Source organism: Anthonomus grandis, chromosome 6 (genome assembly GCF_022605725.1).
Source record: "Anthonomus grandis grandis chromosome 6, icAntGran1.3, whole genome shotgun sequence".
Classification (NCBI taxonomy): Eukaryota; Metazoa; Arthropoda; class Insecta; order Coleoptera; family Curculionidae; genus Anthonomus; species Anthonomus grandis.
The window spans coordinates 8,442,817-8,453,075 of record NC_065551.1 but is presented as its reverse complement, the minus strand read 5'-3'; the positions used below and the strand labels follow the sequence as shown (position 1 = coordinate 8,453,075).

At 33.6% G+C, this 10,259-nt stretch overlaps 2 protein-coding genes across 3 annotated transcripts in view; one reads left to right on the top strand and one right to left on the bottom strand.

The window, feature by feature from the left end:
• LOC126737983 (CD2 antigen cytoplasmic tail-binding protein 2 homolog) overlaps positions 1-10,259 on the bottom strand; it is a 113,441-nt gene that overhangs the window by 1,040 nt on the left and 102,142 nt on the right. The gene's annotated exons all lie outside the window — the stretch shown is intronic.
• Positions 1-10,259, top strand: part of LOC126737986 (anaphase-promoting complex subunit 15-like) — an 87,397-nt gene that overhangs the window by 7,022 nt on the left and 70,116 nt on the right. The gene's annotated exons all lie outside the window — the stretch shown is intronic.

Below are 10,259 nucleotides of genomic sequence, written 5' to 3'. Positions count from 1 at the left end.
CTGACTGTGATTGCCTCCCTAGCTGTACATCATTGGTATACAACGCAGAGACGTCCCAGGCAGATTTTATGTGGCAAAAGTGGTTTCAAGCACTTAAAAGAAACGTGACGGAACCTGACCTGATGATATCTAAAGTGTCTATTTTTTTTAAAGAACAACAATTCATCACATCAGAAAGAAACGAGCTGTATGGTAGAGTCGATTTTCTGGCCAACTGTGGCGGCATTCTCGGCCTTTTCCTTGGGTTTTCATTTTTGTCGATAGTGGAAGTTCTTTACTTTTTGAGCCTTAAACTTATATGTAACGTAAAAAAATATGGACCTCACTATTGGTCTGGATCTCCAGACCTTCTAAATGATGATTCCTATATCCATAAACATGATAACAAAAATGGAAACCAAAACACCTAAGCAGGTTTTGTTAAAAAGATTAATAGAGAAATAAATCACCCAACTTATAGTTTTTATAACTAAACGCTTTTTACTTATAGCATACTATCTCATATTATAAAATTGAATTTAAGTTTGGTGGGGATAGTGGGAAGCATATAGTCAACTTCCTGATAGGTTCGTTATGTTACCCCCACTGAGGGTTACCAAAGACGTCAATAATTTTGGAAAAGCTACTCTGGTCTGAGCTATTTAAGTGTAAGTAATGTTAGTAAAGCAGTGTAAGTAATGCCTAGATATTTGAATCTAGCGTAATTACTGGCCACTCCCCAACAACATAATTAGCAGTTTCTTTTTTCTATCAACCCCAAAGGCACTCCGGACTATCCGAAATACCTGGGTGTGGTGATTGCCTTTCAAGTGCTAGGATGTATTTAAACGAGATTTTTGATCGACTTAAAAGAGATAATTGACTGGTGAGACTAACAGAGTAGGAGGCTTATACCGGAAGCCGCATATCTTCGGAGTTTATTGTTTTTAATTGACAAGATAGCTATACACATTGGGCTATACCGATTATATGTTCAGGGCAGTTACCGGCAGTTTTGAAAATCCGGTTCTAGCAAGTCTATCTCTTTATTACCAGCATTACCTGATGGCCAGGAACTCTTAACCCCACGTCACTAATTCGTGTGGAACCTTTAAATATTCCAGAACAAACTTGGATCTAGTCTTTTTTGCTGTAATAGAATTAAAGACGACTGTGTTGCGGTATCCACAGTTTAAAATTTCCTGTCCGCATTTAAATATACTGAATACTTCAACTTAAAAAACTATCACAGCCAGTAGTTTTAGCAAACAGAAGCATTCACCAGCTATGTAGTTCATTCTGAAATCGTTTATGTATAACATGGTCTCCTATTTACTAATGTAGGCCTACTAGAGCTCTGCTAATCCTCTCTGCATGCCTTAATCGTTACAAATTCTCAGACAATCACACGTTCCATATATCGTCACCCCCCATCACAACGAGAGTAATTCCTGCGACCAGATCTTAGCATAGCGAGTGTCTGTAGTTCATAATCTCGATTAGTATTCCACAGGTTCAAGGTCGGAAGGTTCAATATAGTTTTACGGGCTCTGGTTAATACCGCTTACACAGCTCCTGTGATGCTTAGGCATCCGAGGCATTGGACTCCACTTTTTGCTTTCTCTGTTCAGGGGTAGCAATGATTTTGGAACAGCCCGTAAGCTTGTAGGTGTCCTTCATACTGATATCTGCGTGATTGTACCAGGTTTACTTGGAATCCAGTGTGATATAATCATAATATTTAATTCTAAGCTCAGAAAGTAAAAAGGATTAAAAAATTAGCCATAATTTGATAAAATTAATAATAATTTAAGAAGATTACCAAATTCATGTACAATATGGCTGTTTTCTTTCCAATTCGGGCAATGTTCAATGTTGGATATACATTGCAGTCGGATTTCTACTCTCTTTGTATTTTATTGTATTTCTTTAATTAGTGCCATAAATATAGTTTTAGCTCTTTTAACTAAACATATACTATTGATTTGGGGTTCATAAACAACTTCAAGTCGCGAGCGTTGCAATGCATTTTCTACAGTCAAATTCAATGTGTAAGTAAAACAACTTAAGTGCCTGTTCATGCCAAAAAAATTTCCAATTGCGTTCAACATTTTGGCATCATTGTCAGTGACTATAGCTGTGATCGAGTCATTTTTTATATTCCAGTCTTGTAAAACCTTATTTAATATGTCACTAATATAATCAGCGGTATGGGATTCCGATAGCTCGATGACATCCAATGAACTAGACGTCATATTTATGCCTTCCAAAAAATGAACAGTTATGCCCAGAAAACTTTTCATCTGCATCGTCTTGGTCCAAATATTTGTAGTTAAAACTAAATTATCAATTTTCGCCAACTTTTCCTTATAAACAGTAGAAATTGCCTCATACTTTTTGATTATCCTTGATTTTATCGTATTTCTGCAAGGCGGCATTAGTATGCTAATGGTTAAGTTTTTCAATGATATATCGATACATCGTCGACTCTAAATATCGATGCAAACATGGGATGGATATATGATGTGGATAATAGATCACCATCCTTGTTTAAACATATTTGGTTCACTGTTTCTCAAAACCGAATTATTGTAAATTGTCTGTCTGTGTTTATGATGAGAGTAATATAAAGAGTTGTATATTTTTACTATATAAACCCTTGCTAATTACAAACCCTCATAAAATCATCTATATTTTAATTTCTACGGATGGTTGTACCTATTAATGTGGAAACACTGTAAATAGGAAAGTAAAAGTCGTAATAGTAAAAATTAAAAGAAACGAAAGTAAAGAAAGTAAATACAAGCAAAAATTTTAATGAAGATCATCATTTTCATGGTATTAGGATTTATAAGATTCAAGATTATCAGAATAATTAAACAAATATTTTAAAGTCCATGCATCTATCTTAAGTTAATTGAAACTTTATCTCATTTTAGGTGAGGATTACTTCCTTAAATAAATATTAACGAAATTGTTATAGAAATACAAGAAAAATCACAGATCTAAGGCAATTCTCTTAAATTCTTAACTAAATGTTAGAGATGTTGAAAAAGTAACTATTCGTTACAGGAGTACTCGTTACACATTGATACCCGAAGTAACGAATACCGAATTCAAAAACATATGATTACTTTGATTACTACCTAATACCTATACTCTATACTATTTATACAGCATCAAGCGCAGACCACCGTACGTATGTATGCACGTTTTAAAGTTTTTTTATCAGAACATAATTTCAATTTGGCCAAAGAACACTTTGAAACAGAAGTAGCTCGGTTGATAGGTGCAGAACGCCGGGATTTACCACGTGAAACTGAGCATCTACTAGAAGAAGCAGATTCCGAAACGGAACGACAGAAAAATTTGATTTGGGTAGATTTGGATAAAATTGCAACTGCGCGAAAAGAAATTGATGCAAAAATAGCAGCTATTTTAGAATGTCGCTCTTATATAGCTGAGGATCTTTTGAACAGAAAAGATAATCCATTAGACTGCTGGAAAGCTAGAACGGCAATATATCCTCATCTTTGTAAATTAGCAAAAAAATACTTATGCATAGTAGCAACATCAGTCCCATCTGAAAGGACATTTTCCACCGCAGGACAGATATTGTCAGAAAGGAGAAACAGCCTAAAAGGTAAAAACGTGGAAATGATCATTTTTTTACATAATAACCAACATTTATAAGTTTTATTTTTCTAAACGTCACATTTTGTTGTTTTTTTTTATAATAATAAATTTTTTTTAAAACAATACATTTTAATTAATAGGTAAATACCAAATCAGCATTTTTATTTTTAATTAAATGTTAATTTTTTTTAATATTTATTATTAATTTTTGTGCATGATTATTGTCAATCGATACCGATATTTTACTTGCAAATACCAATAAAAGTAACACAATCAGTACAGTAATCATAGTAATCAAAGTAACGAATAGTTTAAATGATTACTTAATAGTCGAGTAACGATTAGTAACGAGTAATCAAAAGTAACGAAAATCAACATCTCTACTAAATGTAACTTTCTAATTTGTATTTGTAAACATAACCTCTCAAAAACTTTAGTTGTTTTGTTCCCCTACAATTGGCACAACTGAAATTTGTCAGAGTGACCAACATCGAAAGGACACAATCACGCAAAATGGCGGCCACTTAGTAGTGGTCATTTACTTTTCATTGAATTGGCAGTCCAGGTATATTTATTAAGTTCGTGGACTAGTCCTAACAAATATTGGATATATTTATTAGTAAGAGGTAGGCAGATATTATAACCTTCTAATTTTAAGTGAATTATATTTGTACTAGCACTAGATTAAGTAGGAAATAGTTTAGAAAAAATTGTAGTGTTAATTCCATTATAACCTGTGACATGACACAAGTGATGGACCTTAATAAAGGAAAATACTTAGCCAGTTTTAAACATGTTGTTTTAATCTCATGTTCTTTAATTTTAGGTACGTAGATGACCACAATAACTGATGAACGGCATTAAAACTAGCAGATAATTGATTTTTAATCAACCACAATGTTCTACGAGCATTACTTCACAAGCTTTTCATTAATGATTTCGTTTCTATACAAAAAAAATGTGTTAAGATTAAAATCGATAAATATCTTTGTTTGCTTGAATGTTATAGTATTGCATGGGCCGATGAAACAGAATTCAAACTCAGCGCCTGGGCTGATTCTTTTATGTTCGCCCTTTCCATGTCATTCGGGCATAACTTACCTACTACCTTCTTTGTCTGACAATAAACGGGAGTCCAAGGTACGAGGTATTTATGTCAATGGGTAGTTGCAGTATGTTCACCATACCCTAATTTGAAAGCCGTGCGTTTTACTGTTATAACGTTATACTAATCCTTCTGTTGTGATAGGTGTACATTAGAATCGACTGTAATAATACTAATCCTTCTGTTGTGATAGGTGTACTTTAGAATCGACAGTTGCATCTCTATATTTTTGTTTACTATATGAACTATTTTAATTCCAGAGGAACTTCGTCAAAGAGCCGTCGAATTATCAATGCACCGGTATGAAAACTACGCGGCCTCATCAGTCAAAGATGTTCCAAGCTCAGACTGTGACTGCTTGCCTGGTTGCATGTCGCTCGTGTACAACGCAGAAACATCGCAAGCAGACTTTATGTGGCCTGATCTGTTCGACGCATTTAAGGCCAATAAATCCGAGTTTCCCAACGTAGCGCTCACCAGGATCACTATATTCTTTAAAGAGCAACAATTTATTACATCTGAACGAAACGAGTTGTATGGCAGGGTTGATTTTCTTGCCAATTGTGGCGGCATTTTGGGGTTATTTACCGGATTTTCGTTCTTGTCAATCGTTGAAGTTCTTTACTTTTTAAGTTTAAAACTTATTTGTAACGTTAGAAAGTTTGGAGTGCACAATTGGTCAGGCTAATTGGCTGAAGGGAAAATTATGATTTTCCTAGTTAATATAACATTTAAAAATAAATATAGACATATTTAGGATGAATAATTATTAGGTTTAACCAAAATGATATAACGGCCCGCCGAATTCTTGCTGGGGTACTGATATTTTAGCAGGAATTAGAATTTGCGAACTTGCGCTTGCCGTTGAAAGGGGAAATGCAGTATAATACGTCGCACGTCTTCGCGTAAATATTGTTCCATTTATATCGGACTGTTGTAAAGAAGATATAAGAGAAATGCCATCGTTTTCCTTTTAACCTGTGACTTATACTATAGTTATTAAGTAAGTTAATACATTAATTTCCGCACCCAACACCTTCGTTGCCTAAGCCGTTACATGATAATGTCAGATGTTTTTGAAGTAATGATATGGTTCTAATAATTATAATTGTATTTGCACTCTTAAATAGTTTATATTGATACATTTCACCTACTTTTAAATATTGAGTTGTATAGGGAACTGAAACAAAGGATCTTGGAAAATATATAGGATGCGATGTTACTCAAATAAAGTGAAAGATTATTTGCCAACAGTTTATTTCAGAATTGCAGCTGTGTAACCCAGGAATACCGAACAAATGTGCAGGATGTCACACAATCCCATATAGAAACATGGAGAAAGTCAAAGCCATTGCCAAAAAATACCACAGCAAGATCCCTCAAATCGGAAAACAAAATCATAGACCCATTCTGGAACATCAAACTTCATAGCAAATAATACAAAATCTATCAGTGTGGGTGCTCTTATATACCGCGTTGTGGTTTAATAACGGATCAAATATAATAAAAAAATATAAAATAAATAATATTTTAAAAATATTATTTATATTTATTTGTGATCTTCATAGTTTTGCAGCAAATTTACTTTGATTTCCGTGTTAGCAGATTCATAGGCATTATCCTTTCGAGGCTTATGGAATGATAGATTAAAATGAGAATTAAAAATATGGGGATAGAATGACTCCTTTAAACATTCCATATTTTCTTTGGCACTTCTTGGTATAACTATGTGCATCTGCTTTAGGTTCAATTTTGGATTTTATGCAGTAATGAGAAGAGACTGTAGGAAGTTTCTGAATATGTTGTTTTAAAAAATTTACTGCATCATCTGATATTTTAGAGTTACCATAACCGCCTCTCTTATCTTTTTCTGTGGTGTTACTATTTGGGACACGTTTTTTAATGGCAAAATTCAAAAATCCCTTTTTATTACCAAGGGTATTAAGTAGCATTGTTCTACATACATTTATTCTAGAATCCTTAATGCACAGATAAAATGTCATAGATTTGAGTCTTCTTAAGTTGTTAGTGCCAGTTGTTCTTCTTTTACAATCGATAACCTCTAGCAAATTATTTAGGAAATCTCGTTGCCTATCAACATTTGCAAGATTCCAAAATGATGTAAAAATATTTATCCTTTCTTCCTGGCTAATACGAGTTTTGCATTTAATCCGAAATTGAAAAAAAATTATGATCTACGTTTAAAGAAGTGTCAATCTTATTCCTACCTGCAAGAATTGTTGCATGGTTCACCTAAGAACCTGCCTGGAACGTGATTTCCTTTTGAGTTTATATATGGAATCCCCGAATTCTTATTGTCTCTGCGAACATTTTTTTTTCCAAAAAGTGGGACATCTTTTCTTTTTATTTTTTGGTTCAACTGATGTATCTCTTGGTATTTGATTAGTATTTCTAAGTACTACGTGATTGTCTAAGCCACCATCATCTAAAAAAATTATAATTAACACCAAGAGTCATTAGTGTTTTTATTAACTTACCAATTGGTCTGGGAAGATAGTCTGCATGTTTAATGGAGTCATCTGAACCAAAAGGTTCTTCGTCAAGTTCTGCTAAAAAATCATAAATAAGAATAATAATAGAATAAAAGAATTTATGAAGAATAAAGAAAATTAAAGAATAATATTACTATTATTTATATAGATAATTCTCATATTATTACTAATCTTATTTACCGTTAACTGATTGGCTGGTGGATTCGGGTTCTTCAGCAAAGACTGTATTTGAATCAGAGTGGGCCGAACAAAATGGTGCCTGATTAAGATTTTCTAAAAAGACATTTTTATAATTAAAACTCAAAAAACTATATCTTTTAACGAAAATTTTAATTTCTTAGGAAAAGGTAGTTGTACTGTTGTACCTACGTATTGTAAAAATAATACTATTACGTTAATAACAATTGATATTGACAAACAAAACTCTAAAATCGCTTTAGCACCATCACACACACTCATAAAATAGATAGATATAGATTTACGATTGATTTTTACGCAAAAACCATCCACAGTTTTTTTTACACGTTTTGTATTGCTATAAATAATTAATGTAATACTAAATAATTTACAGAAACAGCCATAATTAGGTACTTCTGAGAATAACTTTAGATACGAACTTAAGCTATCCTAAAAGTTAATGACGTCAGGAATATTTTCTAAAGATGGTTGTTTGGGCAGCATCATTAATACTTTTTTGCCTCAACTCATTTTGCACGAAAAAAGTTTACACACGAACGCAATGCTTATCAAAACACAACTGACCGCTTAAAAAAACGAACTAAAAAACGTAAATGAAGCGTTCTAAATCAGCTGACACGTCCAAACAAGTAGCTATACTCTATTTCAGAAGTGTATAGAGCAATAAACTGGGGAATTCCGTTCTGTTTGGCTACATTTCGTGGTAGTTCATAGGCGCAGGTACTTATAATATTTATGAATTTAATTTTCACGGATTAAATGCCTTTATTATGAAAGAGATTAAATACTAAATAAATACTCTTAATCCTTTTGTATAGGTACCTATCTTTTAACGCTTTGTAACATGCAAAAATGGGGTCAGGTAATATATACAGACTATAAATACTTTTAAATCATATTTTAAACGTTATTAGTCACTGCTACGCTGTAGTGTAATCACAATATTATAATCCCAATATTTAAAAAATGGAGGTATTCAGTCCAACGAAAAGATGTACTAAAAATTCTCCACTATCGCTGAGTGAAAAAGTTATTATTTTAAATGTACATGATTGCATAAAACACGATTACCCTAGTTTTACTGTGCAAGAAATTGTTGAAAAATGTTCTCGAATGAGTGGAATTGGAAAGTCCACCATTTTCAAATTGTTGCCGGAAAGAAAAGTAGCAGGTCAAGTGGAATCTCCCAAGCAAAAGCCAGGACGACTTACAAAAGTCCTTGATGAAAATGCTAAATGTATAATTCGAAGAAAAGTTCACTCTTTTTATTTTAAAAAGGAAATACCCACCCTAGACAAAATTTTAATGGAGCTTGGCCGAGATGACAGTATTCCGTTGATAAGTAGAAAACTTTTATGGAAAACTTTAAAAAATATGGATTTTGCCTGGGAAAAGCATAACCGCAAAGCACTTTTACTGGAGAGCGACGAAATTGTTTGTTGGAGACAACAATACTTGAGAAGTATCAAGCAGTACCGCAGGGAGCAAAAGAAAGTTTTTTATCTTGATGAGACGTGGATTAACGAAGGTTATATAGTCCAAAAAATGTGGCAAGACAAAAATATAACCAGTGCTCGCCAAGCTTTCATAGAAGGCCTGTCTACGGGTATTAAAGTACCTTCGGGAAAAGGAAAAAGACTTATAATCACACATATTGGAAGCGAAGAGGGATTTTTAAAAGAAGGTCTGCTAACCTTTGAGTCGACTCGCACAGGAGATTACCATGAAGACATGAACTCAGACGTTTTCGAGGACTATTTTGGTGAAATGATAAAATTTCTTCCGGCTAATTCGGTGGTGGTTATGGATAACGCAAGCTATCATTCACGGCGAATAGAGAAGACGCCAACTTCAAGTTGGAGAAACCAAGAAATTATCGATTGGCTGACTGCAAAAGGTATTGCGTTTGAAGCAAATTTGATAAAAAAAGAACTGCTGGCAATAGCAAACTTACACAAAACTCGTTTCATGAAATACGCCGTGGAAGATATAGCCGAAAAATATAATATAACTGTACTGCGCTTACCGCCATATCATTGCGAACTAAATCCTATAGAACTGATATGGGCGCAGGTAAAAGGATTTGTAGCAAGACAAAACACGACTTTTAAAATGAAAGATGTTAAGCTACTGTTTGATCAAGCCATTACGGAAGCGACACCAGAGAATTGGCGTAAAGCAGTCCAGCATGTAATTAAGCAAGAGAACAAAATGTGGGATCTTGACAACCTCATCGATCAGACAGTCGATCCTTTAATTATAATGTCAAGAGGTGATGACAGTTCGTCAGATGACGAAGAAGACTACAATCTATTATAATTTAAAATTGTTATACACTGTTCAAAAAGTGCCAGATCCAAAAGTGACATTTTCAATAAATTTGTGAAAAAAATATATTATTCCATTTAAACAAAAGTAACTTTCTAAAATAAAATAGCATTTAAGTACATTAATTATAAGGTAAAAAACAAGTCCCAGTTGCACGCCTTTGGCGAACCGTTTTCAATGTTTATCAGTGGGTAACAATGGGCAAAACTCATAAATTGACCCAAAACCGGGTGGCACTACCTGCAATCAACGAAAAGAAAGAATTTTACATTGAAACTAATACCCAACTAAGGTAGTGGCATTAAATATTGGTGGATCACCAGATACCACTTTTGCATACCTAATGAGGTTTTATTGCACACACTTCTGAAATAGAGTATAACTGCAAAGCGCACCAAAAACTCTCACGAGATGTGTATTTCCAAAACAGGCTATGTGATTTTGGAGAGATATGGAATTCACAGAAATATATTTTCACAGTTCCAAAAGTAGCTATGTGA